Source organism: Paramormyrops kingsleyae, unplaced genomic scaffold (assembly GCF_048594095.1).
Source record: "Paramormyrops kingsleyae isolate MSU_618 unplaced genomic scaffold, PKINGS_0.4 ups35, whole genome shotgun sequence".
NCBI classification, from domain to species: domain Eukaryota; kingdom Metazoa; phylum Chordata; class Actinopteri; order Osteoglossiformes; family Mormyridae; genus Paramormyrops; species Paramormyrops kingsleyae.
In genome coordinates this window covers 208,294-222,165 of record NW_027325973.1, presented here as the reverse complement: position 1 = coordinate 222,165, position 13,872 = coordinate 208,294, and the positions used below count along the sequence as shown (strand labels likewise).

Genomic DNA, 13,872 nt, shown 5'->3' with positions numbered 1-13,872 from the left:
TTTTTTTTTTTTTGTCTTTTTGCAGTTCTGGAGATGTTTTGTTTAATAATGTTTTAATAATGGTGGTATGGCATATATAAGTAGCACTGTGTGTCGAGAATATTTTAGCCTTTTATAAAGTATTTATGGACATGTATTTATGTAAATTTGTGAACCTAAAAGGCTGTTTTATTATGTTTTGATGACAGTGCTAATTGATGTATGTATATGCTTTGTGTATTTGTGTGGTTTTAATTGTTGTACAGAACTGTTTAATAAAGTATTGGAAAAAAAAAAAAATCTGTTCTTATCAGTTTAATATCTGATACGTCCCCCATGGAGGGGACCACATATTAAACGGATTTTTGGAACAGGGAGCCGGAAGTGGGGCTTGCCCCGTCCGCTCCACGCATCGACCCGGTATTGCAGTGCTTCCGGGAATGGTGCACCTCTACTGCCCCCTGTTGTCGAAAGGCAGAACTGACTGACTGACTGACTGACTGACTGACTGACTGACTGACTGAGTGAGTGAGTGAGTGACTAATAGACTGAGTGCTGTGAGGGGGGGGGCCCTGTCTGTGCGTGGCCCCCGTTTCCCGCCGTTTTTCTTTTTTTTTTTTTTTTTTTTTTTTTTTTTTTTTAAAGGAAGGTGACACACTGTTTGTGCGGTGGACAGCTGCGCTGAGGTAAGGCATGATGTCATCTTTGCCTTTTGAATTTCCCCTCATGTTTGTTAAAATGATTGCTGTCTTTTGAGAGGACAGGAGGACAGGGAGGAGTCGGGGCCCCGAGGACGGCGGCTGCGACGCCCCTGGGCATTCTACTCCGAGCGGGGGCGTCACGCAGGCCCGGCTAACGGCGACGGGCTTGGCGGCGGCCCCATATCGACTCGGGTCTCTCTTCATCCCGTATAAATCTTTCGCCTTTTACTAAAGATTTCCGTGGAGAGGGATAGCGATGAGTTCATGGTATTTTTGGAGGCTCTGCCCAAGCAGAGCTGCACTGCTGCTGTCAAAGGAAGACTGGGCCCGGCTTAGCGGCTGGCGTTAGGTGCCCGGTGGCGCGGCTGTGGTCTCCCTGGATCACGCGTGGACTCGCCGGGCGACACCTGCCAGAGGGGCTGGTGAGGGCTGAGCCGCGCCAGCTCCGTCGGCATCCCGCATGCCGGCGCCCGGCGGGGCGCAATTTGTGGGTATCGCTTCTCGGCCTTTTGGCTAAGATCAAGTGTAGTATCTGTTCTTATCAGTTTAATATCTGATACGTCCCCCATGGAGGGGACCACATATTAAACGGATTTTTGGAACAGGGAGCCGGAAGTGGGGCTTGCCCCGTCCGCTCCACGCATCGACCCGGTATTGCAGTGCTTCCGGGAATGGTGCACCTCTACTGCCCCCTGTTGTCGAAAGGCAGAACTGACTGACTGACTGACTGACTGACTGACTGACTGACTGAGTGAGTGAGTGAGTGACTAATAGACTGAGTGCTGTGAGGGGGGGGGCCCTGTCTGTGCGTGGCCCCCGTTTCCCGCCGTTTTTCTTTTTTTTTTTTTTTTTTTTTTTTTTTTTTTTAAAGGAAGGTGACACACTGTTTGTGCGGTGGACAGCTGCGCTGAGGTAAGGCATGATGTCATCTTTGCCTTTTGAATTTCCCCTCATGTTTGTTAAAATGATTGCTGTCTTTTGAGAGGACAGGAGGACAGGGAGGAGTCGGGGCCCCGAGGACGGCGGCTGCGACGCCCCTGGGCATTCTACTCCGAGCGGGGGCGTCACGCAGGCCCGGCTAACGGCGACGGGCTTGGCGGCGGCCCCATATCGACTCGGGTCTCTCTTCATCCCGTATAAATCTTTCGCCTTTTACTAAAGATTTCCGTGGAGAGGGATAGCGATGAGTTCATGGTATTTTTGGAGGCTCTGCCCAAGCAGAGCTGCACTGCTGCTGTCAAAGGAAGACTGGGCCCGGCTTAGCGGCTGGCGTTAGGTGCCCGGTGGCGCGGCTGTGGTCTCCCTGGATCACGCGTGGACTCGCCGGGCGACACCTGCCAGAGGGGCTGGTGAGGGCTGAGCCGCGCCAGCTCCGTCGGCATCCCGCATGCCGGCGCCCGGCGGGGCGCAATTTGTGGGTATCGCTTCTCGGCCTTTTGGCTAAGATCAAGTGTAGTATCTGTTCTTATCAGTTTAATATCTGATACGTCCCCCATGGAGGGGACCACATATTAAACGGATTTTTGGAACAGGGAGCCGGAAGTGGGGCTTGCCCCGTCCGCTCCACGCATCGACCCGGTATTGCAGTGCTTCCGGGAATGGTGCACCTCTACTGCCCCCTGTTGTCGAAAGGCAGAACTGACTGACTGACTGACTGACTGACTGACTGACTGACTGACTGAGTGAGTGAGTGAGTGACTAATAGACTGAGTGCTGTGAGGGGGGGGGCCCTGTCTGTGCGTGGCCCCCGTTTCCCGCCGTTTTTCTTTTTTTTTTTTTTTTTTTTTTTTTTTTTTTTTAAAGGAAGGTGACACACTGTTTGTGCGGTGGACAGCTGCGCTGAGGTAAGGCATGATGTCATCTTTGCCTTTTGAATTTCCCCTCATGTTTGTTAAAATGATTGCTGTCTTTTGAGAGGACAGGAGGACAGGGAGGAGTCGGGGCCCCGAGGACGGCGGCTGCGACGCCCCTGGGCATTCTACTCCGAGCGGGGGCGTCACGCAGGCCCGGCTAACGGCGACGGGCTTGGCGGCGGCCCCATATCGACTCGGGTCTCTCTTCATCCCGTATAAATCTTTCGCCTTTTACTAAAGATTTCCGTGGAGAGGGATAGCGATGAGTTCATGGTATTTTTGGAGGCTCTGCCCAAGCAGAGCTGCACTGCTGCTGTCAAAGGAAGACTGGGCCCGGCTTAGCGGCTGGCGTTAGGTGCCCGGTGGCGCGGCTGTGGTCTCCCTGGATCACGCGTGGACTCGCCGGGCGACACCTGCCAGAGGGGCTGGTGAGGGCTGAGCCGCGCCAGCTCCGTCGGCATCCCGCATGCCGGCGCCCGGCGGGGCGCAATTTGTGGGTATCGCTTCTCGGCCTTTTGGCTAAGATCAAGTGTAGTATCTGTTCTTATCAGTTTAATATCTGATACGTCCCCCATGGAGGGGACCACATATTAAACGGATTTTTGGAACAGGGAGCCGGAAGTGGGGCTTGCCCCGTCCGCTCCACGCATCGACCCGGTATTGCAGTGCTTCCGGGAATGGTGCACCTCTACTGCCCCCTGTTGTCGAAAGGCAGAACTGACTGACTGACTGACTGACTGACTGACTGACTGACTGACTGAGTGAGTGAGTGAGTGACTAATAGACTGAGTGCTGTGAGGGGGGGGGCCCTGTCTGTGCGTGGCCCCCGTTTCCCGCCGTTTTTCTTTTTTTTTTTTTTTTTTTTTTTTTTTTTTTTTAAAGGAAGGTGACACACTGTTTGTGCGGTGGACAGCTGCGCTGAGGTAAGGCATGATGTCATCTTTGCCTTTTGAATTTCCCCTCATGTTTGTTAAAATGATTGCTGTCTTTTGAGAGGACAGGAGGACAGGGAGGAGTCGGGGCCCCGAGGACGGCGGCTGCGACGCCCCTGGGCATTCTACTCCGAGCGGGGGCGTCACGCAGGCCCGGCTAACGGCGACGGGCTTGGCGGCGGCCCCATATCGACTCGGGTCTCTCTTCATCCCGTATAAATCTTTCGCCTTTTACTAAAGATTTCCGTGGAGAGGGATAGCGATGAGTTCATGGTATTTTTGGAGGCTCTGCCCAAGCAGAGCTGCACTGCTGCTGTCAAAGGAAGACTGGGCCCGGCTTAGCGGCTGGCGTTAGGTGCCCGGTGGCGCGGCTGTGGTCTCCCTGGATCACGCGTGGACTCGCCGGGCGACACCTGCCAGAGGGGCTGGTGAGGGCTGAGCCGCGCCAGCTCCGTCGGCATCCCGCATGCCGGCGCCCGGCGGGGCGCAATTTGTGGGTATCGCTTCTCGGCCTTTTGGCTAAGATCAAGTGTAGTATCTGTTCTTATCAGTTTAATATCTGATACGTCCCCCATGGAGGGGACCACATATTAAACGGATTTTTGGAACAGGGAGCCGGAAGTGGGGCTTGCCCCGTCCGCTCCACGCATCGACCCGGTATTGCAGTGCTTCCGGGAATGGTGCACCTCTACTGTCCCCTGTTGTCGAAAGGCAGAACTGACTGACTGACTGACTGACTGACTGACTGACTGACTGACTGACTGACTGACTGACTGAGTGAGTGAGTGAGTGACTAATAGACTGAGTGCTGTGAGGGGGGGGGCCCTGTCTGTGCGTGGCCCCCGTTTCCCGCCGTTTTTCTTTTTTTTTTTTTTTTTTTTTTTTTTTTTTTTTAAAGGAAGGTGACACACTGTTTGTGCGGTGGACAGCTGCGCTGAGGTAAGGCATGATGTCATCTTTGCCTTTTGAATTTCCCCTCATGTTTGTTAAAATGATTGCTGTCTTTTGAGAGGACAGGAGGACAGGGAGGAGTCGGGGCCCCGAGGACGGCGGCTGCGACGCCCCTGGGCATTCTACTCCGAGCGGGGGCGTCACGCAGGCCCGGCTAACGGCGACGGGCTTGGCGGCGGCCCCATATCGACTCGGGTCTCTCTTCATCCCGTATAAATCTTTCGCCTTTTACTAAAGATTTCCGTGGAGAGGGATAGCGATGAGTTCATGGTATTTTTGGAGGCTCTGCCCAAGCAGAGCTGCACTGCTGCTGTCAAAGGAAGACTGGGCCCGGCTTAGCGGCTGGCGTTAGGTGCCCGGTGGCGCGGCTGTGGTCTCCCTGGATCACGCGTGGACTCGCCGGGCGACACCTGCCAGAGGGGCTGGTGAGGGCTGAGCCGCGCCAGCTCCGTCGGCATCCCGCATGCCGGCGCCCGGCGGGGCGCAATTTGTGGGTATCGCTTCTCGGCCTTTTGGCTAAGATCAAGTGTAGTATCTGTTCTTATCAGTTTAATATCTGATACGTCCCCCATGGAGGGGACCACATATTAAACGGATTTTTGGAACAGGGAGCCGGAAGTGGGGCTTGCCCCGTCCGCTCCACGCATCGACCCGGTATTGCAGTGCTTCCGGGAATGGTGCACCTCTACTGCCCCCTGTTGTCGAAAGGCAGAACTGACTGACTGACTGACTGACTGACTGACTGACTGACTGACTGACTGACTGACTGACTGAGTGAGTGAGTGAGTGACTAATAGACTGAGTGCTGTGAGGGGGGGGGCCCTGTCTGTGCGTGGCCCCCGTTTCCCGCCGTTTTTCTTTTTTTTTTTTTTTTTTTTTTTTTTTTTTTTTTAAAGGAAGGTGACACACTGTTTGTGCGGTGGACAGCTGCGCTGAGGTAAGGCATGATGTCATCTTTGCCTTTTGAATTTCCCCTCATGTTTGTTAAAATGATTGCTGTCTTTTGAGAGGACAGGAGGACAGGGAGGAGTCGGGGCCCCGAGGACGGCGGCTGCGACGCCCCTGGGCATTCTACTCCGAGCGGGGGCGTCACGCAGGCCCGGCTAACGGCGACGGGCTTGGCGGCGGCCCCATATCGACTCGGGTCTCTCTTCATCCCGTATAAATCTTTCGCCTTTTACTAAAGATTTCCGTGGAGAGGGATAGCGATGAGTTCATGGTATTTTTGGAGGCTCTGCCCAAGCAGAGCTGCACTGCTGCTGTCAAAGGAAGACTGGGCCCGGCTTAGCGGCTGGCGTTAGGTGCCCGGTGGCGCGGCTGTGGTCTCCCTGGATCACGCGTGGACTCGCCGGGCGACACCTGCCAGAGGGGCTGGTGAGGGCTGAGCCGCGCCAGCTCCGTCGGCATCCCGCATGCCGGCGCCCGGCGGGGCGCAATTTGTGGGTATCGCTTCTCGGCCTTTTGGCTAAGATCAAGTGTAGTATCTGTTCTTATCAGTTTAATATCTGATACGTCCCCCATGGAGGGGACCACATATTAAACGGATTTTTGGAACAGGGAGCCGGAAGTGGGGCTTGCCCCGTCCGCTCCACGCATCGACCCGGTATTGCAGTGCTTCCGGGAATGGTGCACCTCTACTGCCCCCTGTTGTCGAAAGGCAGAACTGACTGACTGACTGACTGACTGACTGACTGACTGACTGACTGAGTGAGTGAGTGAGTGACTAATAGACTGAGTGCTGTGAGGGGGGGGGCCCTGTCTGTGCGTGGCCCCCGTTTCCCGCCGTTTTTCTTTTTTTTTTTTTTTTTTTTTTTTTTTTTTTTTAAAGGAAGGTGACACACTGTTTGTGCGGTGGACAGCTGCGCTGAGGTAAGGCATGATGTCATCTTTGCCTTTTGAATTTCCCCTCATGTTTGTTAAAATGATTGCTGTCTTTTGAGAGGACAGGAGGACAGGGAGGAGTCGGGGCCCCGAGGACGGCGGCTGCGACGCCCCTGGGCATTCTACTCCGAGCGGGGGCGTCACGCAGGCCCGGCTAACGGCGACGGGCTTGGCGGCGGCCCCATATCGACTCGGGTCTCTCTTCATCCCGTATAAATCTTTCGCCTTTTACTAAAGATTTCCGTGGAGAGGGATAGCGATGAGTTCATGGTATTTTTGGAGGCTCTGCCCAAGCAGAGCTGCACTGCTGCTGTCAAAGGAAGACTGGGCCCGGCTTAGCGGCTGGCGTTAGGTGCCCGGTGGCGCGGCTGTGGTCTCCCTGGATCACGCGTGGACTCGCCGGGCGACACCTGCCAGAGGGGCTGGTGAGGGCTGAGCCGCGCCAGCTCCGTCGGCATCCCGCATGCCGGCGCCCGGCGGGGCGCAATTTGTGGGTATCGCTTCTCGGCCTTTTGGCTAAGATCAAGTGCTGCTTTTTGGAGGGATTTTTATTGCCAGGTTTTTTAGTGGAGGCAACAGCGAACCTAAAGCGTGACCAGCAGGTGGCTTGACCGCCGCTGCCACGGGGCTAGCTGTTGTCTCCTTTTAGCGCTTTTTTTTATTTTGGGTAGCCCTTGCAAGCCTAAGGTGCAGGTTCGGGTGGCTTGACCGCCGTTCCCGCAGGGTGAGCTTGGGGTTTTATTTCCAGCTTTTATTAGTTTAGGCACCCAGCTAGGACACGTCGACTCCCTGCCCGGCTCCCGAGGACTCTCTTGCCCACCATCGCCAGGATGTCCGGGAGCCCACACAGGACCGTCGTAGTCATCCGGCATACAGCAGCCTTCAAGTGGACTCACCAGGAGGAACCGGAGAGTTTCCCGGAGAGACTGTGCTTCATCCGGGAGGTGCTCTTCGGCCTCCTGGGACTCACCATGGAAGACACTGCCGGGCTGCGCTGAGATGCACGGGGGAGCCGAGAGGGGAGCTGGGAACACCGAGGCTCAGCCCTTCGCCAGTGCCGATGGGGAGTCCACGGCCTCCAGTGCTTCTGTGGAGTCCCCAGGTAAGGGTCCATTGGCCGTGGCTGAAAAGCGCGCAACCTCTCCCTCCAGGTTTGTCCAAAGCAGGAGGAGGAAGAAGGCCCGGAGGAACGAGAACACTGCTTTAGGCCGAGAAGCGATTTCCCCTTTTGAGCAGATGGACTTACTAAGTGTTCTGGTCTCCCCACTTGAGAGACGGTCTTATCCAGTGCAGCAGGACATTGCAAATGAATGTTCTTTTTTAGCCACTGTTGAGTCTGGGGGAGACCTTAGTTTTAATGGGGATATGTCTGAGGATGATAATGTTTTACCTTTTTAAAGATTTTAGATTTTCTGCTATATTTATGGATTTAATACTGTTTTAATGGGTGTTGTAATGTTTTGAGTAGTTTCATATTTTAAGATTTGTATGTTATAAGGTGTCTTGTATTATTATGGCAGTAATATGTTTTTGTTAATTATGCTGTTGGATTAAGTTTGTGGGTATAAATGGGTTTTGATATGTGCTATTTTGATTAGTATTGATGTGGGTTTGTTTTAGTTAGTATGTGGAAAATGTTGGGTTTTTATAGTTTTATGTGTTGTTCTTAGATTGTAAGCAGAAATGTTGAATAAAGATGAATAAAAAAAAAAAAAAAAAAAAAAAAAAAAAAATCTGTTCTTATCAGTTTAATATCTGATACGTCCCCCATGGAGGGGACCACATATTAAACGGATTTTTGGAACAGGGAGCCGGAAGTGGGGCTTGCCCCGTCCGCTCCACGCATCGACCCGGTATTGCAGTGCTTCCGGGAATGGTGCACCTCTACTGCCCCCTGTTGTCGAAAGGCAGAACTGACTGACTGACTGACTGACTGACTGACTGACTGACTGACTGACTGACTGACTGAGTGAGTGAGTGAGTGACTAATAGACTGAGTGCTGTGAGGGGGGGGGCCCTGTCTGTGCGTGGCCCCCGTTTCCCGCCGTTTTTCTTTTTTTCTTTTTTTTTTTTTTTTTTTTTTTTTTAAAGGAAGGTGACACACTGTTTGTGCGGTGGACAGCTGCGCTGAGGTAAGGCATGATGTCATCTTTGCCTTTTGAATTTCCCCTCATGTTTGTTAAAATGATTGCTGTCTTTTGAGAGGACAGGAGGACAGGGAGGAGTCGGGGCCCCGAGGACGGCGGCTGCGACGCCCCTGGGCATTCTACTCCGAGCGGGGGCGTCACGCAGGCCCGGCTAACGGCGACGGGCTTGGCGGCGGCCCCATATCGACTCGGGTCTCTCTTCATCCCGTATAAATCTTTCGCCTTTTACTAAAGATTTCCGTGGAGAGGGATAGCGATGAGTTCATGGTATTTTTGGAGGCTCTGCCCAAGCAGAGCTGCACTGCTGCTGTCAAAGGAAGACTGGGCCCGGCTTAGCGGCTGGCGTTAGGTGCCCGGTGGCGCGGCTGTGGTCTCCCTGGATCACGCGTGGACTCGCCGGGCGACACCTGCCAGAGGGGCTGGTGAGGGCTGAGCCGCGCCAGCTCCGTCGGCATCCCGCATGCCGGCGCCCGGCGGGGCGCAATTTGTGGGTATCGCTTCTCGGCCTTTTGGCTAAGATCAAGTGTAGTATCTGTTCTTATCAGTTTAATATCTGATACGTCCCCCATGGAGGGGACCACATATTAAACGGATTTTTGGAACAGGGAGCCGGAAGTGGGGCTTGCCCCGTCCGCTCCACGCATCGACCCGGTATTGCAGTGCTTCCGGGAATGGTGCACCTCTACTGCCCCCTGTTGTCGAAAGGCAGAACTGACTGACTGACTGACTGACTGACTGACTGACTGACTGACTGACTGACTGAGTGAGTGAGTGAGTGACTAATAGACTGAGTGCTGTGAGGGGGGGGCCCTGTCTGTGCGTGGCCCCCGTTTCCCGCCGTTTTTCTTTTTTTTTTTTTTTTTTTTTTTTTTTTTTTTTTAAAGGAAGGTGACACACTGTTTGTGCGGTGGACAGCTGCGCTGAGGTAAGGCATGATGTCATCTTTGCCTTTTGAATTTCCCCTCATGTTTGTTAAAATGATTGCTGTCTTTTGAGAGGACAGGAGGACAGGGAGGAGTCGGGGCCCCGAGGACGGCGGCTGCGACGCCCCTGGGCATTCTACTCCGAGCGGGGGCGTCACGCAGGCCCGGCTAACGGCGACGGGCTTGGCGGCGGCCCCATATCGACTCGGGTCTCTCTTCATCCCGTATAAATCTTTCGCCTTTTACTAAAGATTTCCGTGGAGAGGGATAGCGATGAGTTCATGGTATTTTTGGAGGCTCTGCCCAAGCAGAGCTGCACTGCTGCTGTCAAAGGAAGACTGGGCCCGGCTTAGCGGCTGGCGTTAGGTGCCCGGTGGCGCGGCTGTGGTCTCCCTGGATCACGCGTGGACTCGCCGGGCGACACCTGCCAGAGGGGCTGGTGAGGGCTGAGCCGCGCCAGCTCCGTCGGCATCCCGCATGCCGGCGCCCGGCGGGGCGCAATTTGTGGGTATCGCTTCTCGGCCTTTTGGCTAAGATCAAGTGCTGCTTTTTGGAGGGATTTTTATTGCCAGGTTTTTTAGTGGAGGCAACAGCGAACCTAAAGCGTGACCAGCAGGTGGCTTGACCGCCGCTGCCACGGGGCTAGCTGTTGTCTCCTTTTAGCGCTTTTTTTTATTTTGGGTAGCCCTTGCAAGCCTAAGGTGCAGGTTCGGGTGGCTTGACCGCCGTTCCCGCAGGGTGAGCTTGGGGTTTTATTTCCAGCTTTTATTAGTTTAGGCACCCAGCTAGGACACGTCGACTCCCTGCCCGGCTCCCGAGGACTCTCTTGCCCACCATCGCCAGGATGTCCGGGAGCCCACACAGGACCGTCGTAGTCATCCGGCATACAGCAGCCTTCAAGTGGACTCACCAGGAGGAACCGGAGAGTTTCCCGGAGAGACTGTGCTTCATCCGGGAGGTGCTCTTCGGCCTCCTGGGACTCACCATGGAAGACACTGCCGGGCTGCGCTGAGATGCACGGGGGAGCCGAGAGGGGAGCTGGGAACACCGAGGCTCAGCCCTTCGCCAGTGCCGATGGGGAGTCCACGGCCTCCAGTGCTTCTGTGGAGTCCCCAGGTAAGGGTCCATTGGCCGTGGCTGAAAAGCGCGCAACCTCTCCCTCCAGGTTTGTCCAAAGCAGGAGGAGGAAGAAGGCCCGGAGGAACGAGAACACTGCTTTAGGCCGAGAAGCGATTTCCCCTTTTGAGCAGATGGACTTACTAAGTGTTCTGGTCTCCCCACTTGAGAGACGGTCTTATCCAGTGCAGCAGGACATTGCAAATGAATGTTCTTTTTTAGCCACTGTTGAGTCTGGGGGAGACCTTAGTTTTAATGGGGATATGTCTGAGGATGATAATGTTTTACCTTTTTAAAGATTTTAGATTTTCTGCTATATTTATGGATTTAATACTGTTTTAATGGGTGTTGTAATGTTTTGAGTAGTTTCATATTTTAAGATTTGTATGTTATAAGGTGTCTTGTATTATTATGGCAGTAATATGTTTTTGTTAATTATGCTGTTGGATTAAGTTTGTGGGTATAAATGGGTTTTGATATGTGCTATTTTGATTAGTATTGATGTGGGTTTGTTTTAGTTAGTATGTGGAAAATGTTGGGTTTTTATAGTTTTATGTGTTGTTCTTAGATTGTAAGCAGAAATGTTGAATAAAGATGAATAAAAAAAAAAAAAAAAAAAAAAAAAAAAAAATCTGTTCTTATCAGTTTAATATCTGATACGTCCCCCATGGAGGGGACCACATATTAAACGGATTTTTGGAACAGGGAGCCGGAAGTGGGGCTTGCCCCGTCCGCTCCACGCATCGACCCGGTATTGCAGTGCTTCCGGGAATGGTGCACCTCTACTGCCCCCTGTTGTCGAAAGGCAGAACTGACTGACTGACTGACTGACTGACTGACTGACTGACTGACTGACTGACTGACTGAGTGAGTGAGTGAGTGACTAATAGACTGAGTGCTGTGAGGGGGGGGGCCCTGTCTGTGCGTGGCCCCCGTTTCCCGCCGTTTTTCTTTTTTTCTTTTTTTTTTTTTTTTTTTTTTTTTTAAAGGAAGGTGACACACTGTTTGTGCGGTGGACAGCTGCGCTGAGGTAAGGCATGATGTCATCTTTGCCTTTTGAATTTCCCCTCATGTTTGTTAAAATGATTGCTGTCTTTTGAGAGGACAGGAGGACAGGGAGGAGTCGGGGCCCCGAGGACGGCGGCTGCGACGCCCCTGGGCATTCTACTCCGAGCGGGGGCGTCACGCAGGCCCGGCTAACGGCGACGGGCTTGGCGGCGGCCCCATATCGACTCGGGTCTCTCTTCATCCCGTATAAATCTTTCGCCTTTTACTAAAGATTTCCGTGGAGAGGGATAGCGATGAGTTCATGGTATTTTTGGAGGCTCTGCCCAAGCAGAGCTGCACTGCTGCTGTCAAAGGAAGACTGGGCCCGGCTTAGCGGCTGGCGTTAGGTGCCCGGTGGCGCGGCTGTGGTCTCCCTGGATCACGCGTGGACTCGCCGGGCGACACCTGCCAGAGGGGCTGGTGAGGGCTGAGCCGCGCCAGCTCCGTCGGCATCCCGCATGCCGGCGCCCGGCGGGGCGCAATTTGTGGGTATCGCTTCTCGGCCTTTTGGCTAAGATCAAGTGTAGTATCTGTTCTTATCAGTTTAATATCTGATACGTCCCCCATGGAGGGGACCACATATTAAACGGATTTTTGGAACAGGGAGCCGGAAGTGGGGCTTGCCCCGTCCGCTCCACGCATCGACCCGGTATTGCAGTGCTTCCGGGAATGGTGCACTTCTACTGCCCCCTGTTGTCGAAAGGCAGAACTGACTGACTGACTGACTGACTGACTGACTGACTGACTGACTGACTGACTGAGTGAGTGAGTGAGTGACTAATAGACTGAGTGCTGTGAGGGGGGGGGCCCTGTCTGTGCGTGGCCCCCGTTTCCCGCCGTTTTTCTTTTTTTTTTTTTTTTTTTTTTTTTTTTTTTTTAAAGGAAGGTGACACACTGTTTGTGCGGTGGACAGCTGCGCTGAGGTAAGGCATGATGTCATCTTTGCCTTTTGAATTTCCCCTCATGTTTGTTAAAATGATTGCTGTCTTTTGAGAGGACAGGAGGACAGGGAGGAGTCGGGGCCCCGAGGACGGCGGCTGCGACGCCCCTGGGCATTCTACTCCGAGCGGGGGCGTCACGCAGGCCCGGCTAACGGCGACGGGCTTGGCGGCGGCCCCATATCGACTCGGGTCTCTCTTCATCCCGTATAAATCTTTCGCCTTTTACTAAAGATTTCCGTGGAGAGGGATAGCGATGAGTTCATGGTATTTTTGGAGGCTCTGCCCAAGCAGAGCTGCACTGCTGCTGTCAAAGGAAGACTGGGCCCGGCTTAGCGGCTGGCGTTAGGTGCCCGGTGGCGCGGCTGTGGTCTCCCTGGATCACGCGTGGACTCGCCGGGCGACACCTGCCAGAGGGGCTGGTGAGGGCTGAGCCGCGCCAGCTCCGTCGGCATCCCGCATGCCGGCGCCCGGCGGGGCGCAATTTGTGGGTATCGCTTCTCGGCCTTTTGGCTAAGATCAAGTGCTGCTTTTTGGAGGGATTTTTATTGCCAGGTTTTTTAGTGGAGGCAACAGCGAACCTAAAGCGTGACCAGCAGGTGGCTTGACCGCCGCTGCCACGGGGCTAGCTGTTGTCTCCTTTTAGCGCTTTTTTTTATTTTGGGTAGCCCTTGCAAGCCTAAGGTGCAGGTTCGGGTGGCTTGACCGCCGTTCCCGCAGGGTGAGCTTGGGGTTTTATTTCCAGCTTTTATTAGTTTAGGCACCCAGCTAGGACACGTCGACTCCCTGCCCGGCTCCCGAGGACTCTCTTGCCCACCATCGCCAGGATGTCCGGGAGCCCACACAGGACCGTCGTAGTCATCCGGCATACAGCAGCCTTCAAGTGGACTCACCAGGAGGAACCGGAGAGTTTCCCGGAGAGACTGTGCTTCATCCGGGAGGTGCTCTTCGGCCTCCTGGGACTCACCATGGAAGACACTGCCGGGCTGCGCTGAGATGCACGGGGGAGCCGAGAGGGGAGCTGGGAACACCGAGGCTCAGCCCTTCGCCAGTGCCGATGGGGAGTCCACGGCCTCCAGTGCTTCTGTGGAGTCCCCAGGTAAGGGTCCATTGGCCGTGGCTGAAAAGCGCGCAACCTCTCCCTCCAGGTTTGTCCAAAGCAGGAGGAGGAAGAAGGCCCGGAGGAACGAGAACACTGCTTTAGGCCGAGAAGCGATTTCCCCTTTTGAGCAGATGGACTTACTAAGTGTTCTGGTCTCCCCACTTGAGAGACGGTCTTATCCAGTGCAGCAGGACATTGCAAATGAATGTTCTTTTTTAGCCACTGTTGAGTCTGGGGGAGACCTTAGTTTTAATGGGGATATGTCTGAGGATGATAATGTTTTACCTTTTTAAAGATTTTAG

General features: G+C 54.0%; 20 non-coding genes and 2 pseudogenes across 20 annotated transcripts; all 22 read left to right on the top strand.

The window, feature by feature from the left end:
- The first annotated feature begins 243 nt into the window (after positions 1-243).
- On the top strand, positions 244-433 carry LOC140586000 (U2 spliceosomal RNA). Its single transcript, XR_011987936.1, has one exon. It is a non-coding gene; the product is annotated as a U2 spliceosomal RNA (small nuclear RNA).
- Positions 434-864: 431 nt separating this feature from the next.
- Positions 865-978, top strand: LOC140586270 (U5 spliceosomal RNA). The gene has a single exon (XR_011988134.1). It is a non-coding gene; the product is annotated as a U5 spliceosomal RNA (small nuclear RNA).
- A 195-nt stretch (positions 979-1,173) lies between these two features.
- Positions 1,174-1,365, top strand: LOC140585885 (U2 spliceosomal RNA). Its single transcript, XR_011987822.1, has one exon. It is a non-coding gene; the product is annotated as a U2 spliceosomal RNA (small nuclear RNA).
- Positions 1,366-1,791: 426 nt separating this feature from the next.
- Positions 1,792-1,905, top strand: LOC140586269 (U5 spliceosomal RNA). Its single transcript, XR_011988133.1, has one exon. It is a non-coding gene; the product is annotated as a U5 spliceosomal RNA (small nuclear RNA).
- Positions 1,906-2,100: 195 nt separating this feature from the next.
- LOC140585884 (U2 spliceosomal RNA) lies at positions 2,101-2,292 on the top strand. The gene has a single exon (XR_011987821.1). It is a non-coding gene; the product is annotated as a U2 spliceosomal RNA (small nuclear RNA).
- A 431-nt stretch (positions 2,293-2,723) lies between these two features.
- LOC140586268 (U5 spliceosomal RNA) lies at positions 2,724-2,837 on the top strand. Its single transcript, XR_011988132.1, has one exon. It is a non-coding gene; the product is annotated as a U5 spliceosomal RNA (small nuclear RNA).
- Positions 2,838-3,032: 195 nt separating this feature from the next.
- LOC140585882 (U2 spliceosomal RNA) lies at positions 3,033-3,224 on the top strand. Its single transcript, XR_011987819.1, has one exon. It is a non-coding gene; the product is annotated as a U2 spliceosomal RNA (small nuclear RNA).
- Positions 3,225-3,655: 431 nt separating this feature from the next.
- LOC140586267 (U5 spliceosomal RNA) lies at positions 3,656-3,769 on the top strand. Its single transcript, XR_011988131.1, has one exon. It is a non-coding gene; the product is annotated as a U5 spliceosomal RNA (small nuclear RNA).
- Positions 3,770-3,964: 195 nt separating this feature from the next.
- LOC140585881 (U2 spliceosomal RNA) lies at positions 3,965-4,156 on the top strand. The gene has a single exon (XR_011987818.1). It is a non-coding gene; the product is annotated as a U2 spliceosomal RNA (small nuclear RNA).
- A 447-nt stretch (positions 4,157-4,603) lies between these two features.
- LOC140586266 (U5 spliceosomal RNA) lies at positions 4,604-4,717 on the top strand. The gene has a single exon (XR_011988130.1). It is a non-coding gene; the product is annotated as a U5 spliceosomal RNA (small nuclear RNA).
- A 195-nt stretch (positions 4,718-4,912) lies between these two features.
- LOC140585880 (U2 spliceosomal RNA) lies at positions 4,913-5,104 on the top strand. Its single transcript, XR_011987817.1, has one exon. It is a non-coding gene; the product is annotated as a U2 spliceosomal RNA (small nuclear RNA).
- Positions 5,105-5,552: 448 nt separating this feature from the next.
- LOC140586265 (U5 spliceosomal RNA) lies at positions 5,553-5,666 on the top strand. Its single transcript, XR_011988129.1, has one exon. It is a non-coding gene; the product is annotated as a U5 spliceosomal RNA (small nuclear RNA).
- Positions 5,667-5,861: 195 nt separating this feature from the next.
- Positions 5,862-6,053, top strand: LOC140585879 (U2 spliceosomal RNA). Its single transcript, XR_011987816.1, has one exon. It is a non-coding gene; the product is annotated as a U2 spliceosomal RNA (small nuclear RNA).
- A 431-nt stretch (positions 6,054-6,484) lies between these two features.
- Positions 6,485-6,598, top strand: LOC140586264 (U5 spliceosomal RNA). Its single transcript, XR_011988128.1, has one exon. It is a non-coding gene; the product is annotated as a U5 spliceosomal RNA (small nuclear RNA).
- Positions 6,599-7,944: 1,346 nt separating this feature from the next.
- On the top strand, positions 7,945-8,184 carry LOC140586075 (U2 spliceosomal RNA; annotated as a pseudogene).
- Positions 8,185-8,628: 444 nt separating this feature from the next.
- Positions 8,629-8,742, top strand: LOC140586263 (U5 spliceosomal RNA). The gene has a single exon (XR_011988127.1). It is a non-coding gene; the product is annotated as a U5 spliceosomal RNA (small nuclear RNA).
- A 195-nt stretch (positions 8,743-8,937) lies between these two features.
- LOC140585878 (U2 spliceosomal RNA) lies at positions 8,938-9,129 on the top strand. Its single transcript, XR_011987815.1, has one exon. It is a non-coding gene; the product is annotated as a U2 spliceosomal RNA (small nuclear RNA).
- A 439-nt stretch (positions 9,130-9,568) lies between these two features.
- LOC140586261 (U5 spliceosomal RNA) lies at positions 9,569-9,682 on the top strand. Its single transcript, XR_011988125.1, has one exon. It is a non-coding gene; the product is annotated as a U5 spliceosomal RNA (small nuclear RNA).
- A 1,346-nt stretch (positions 9,683-11,028) lies between these two features.
- Positions 11,029-11,268, top strand: LOC140586074 (U2 spliceosomal RNA; annotated as a pseudogene).
- Positions 11,269-11,712: 444 nt separating this feature from the next.
- On the top strand, positions 11,713-11,826 carry LOC140586260 (U5 spliceosomal RNA). The gene has a single exon (XR_011988124.1). It is a non-coding gene; the product is annotated as a U5 spliceosomal RNA (small nuclear RNA).
- Positions 11,827-12,021: 195 nt separating this feature from the next.
- LOC140585979 (U2 spliceosomal RNA) lies at positions 12,022-12,213 on the top strand. Its single transcript, XR_011987916.1, has one exon. It is a non-coding gene; the product is annotated as a U2 spliceosomal RNA (small nuclear RNA).
- A 439-nt stretch (positions 12,214-12,652) lies between these two features.
- On the top strand, positions 12,653-12,766 carry LOC140586259 (U5 spliceosomal RNA). Its single transcript, XR_011988123.1, has one exon. It is a non-coding gene; the product is annotated as a U5 spliceosomal RNA (small nuclear RNA).
- The last annotated feature ends 1,106 nt before the right edge of the window (positions 12,767-13,872 follow it).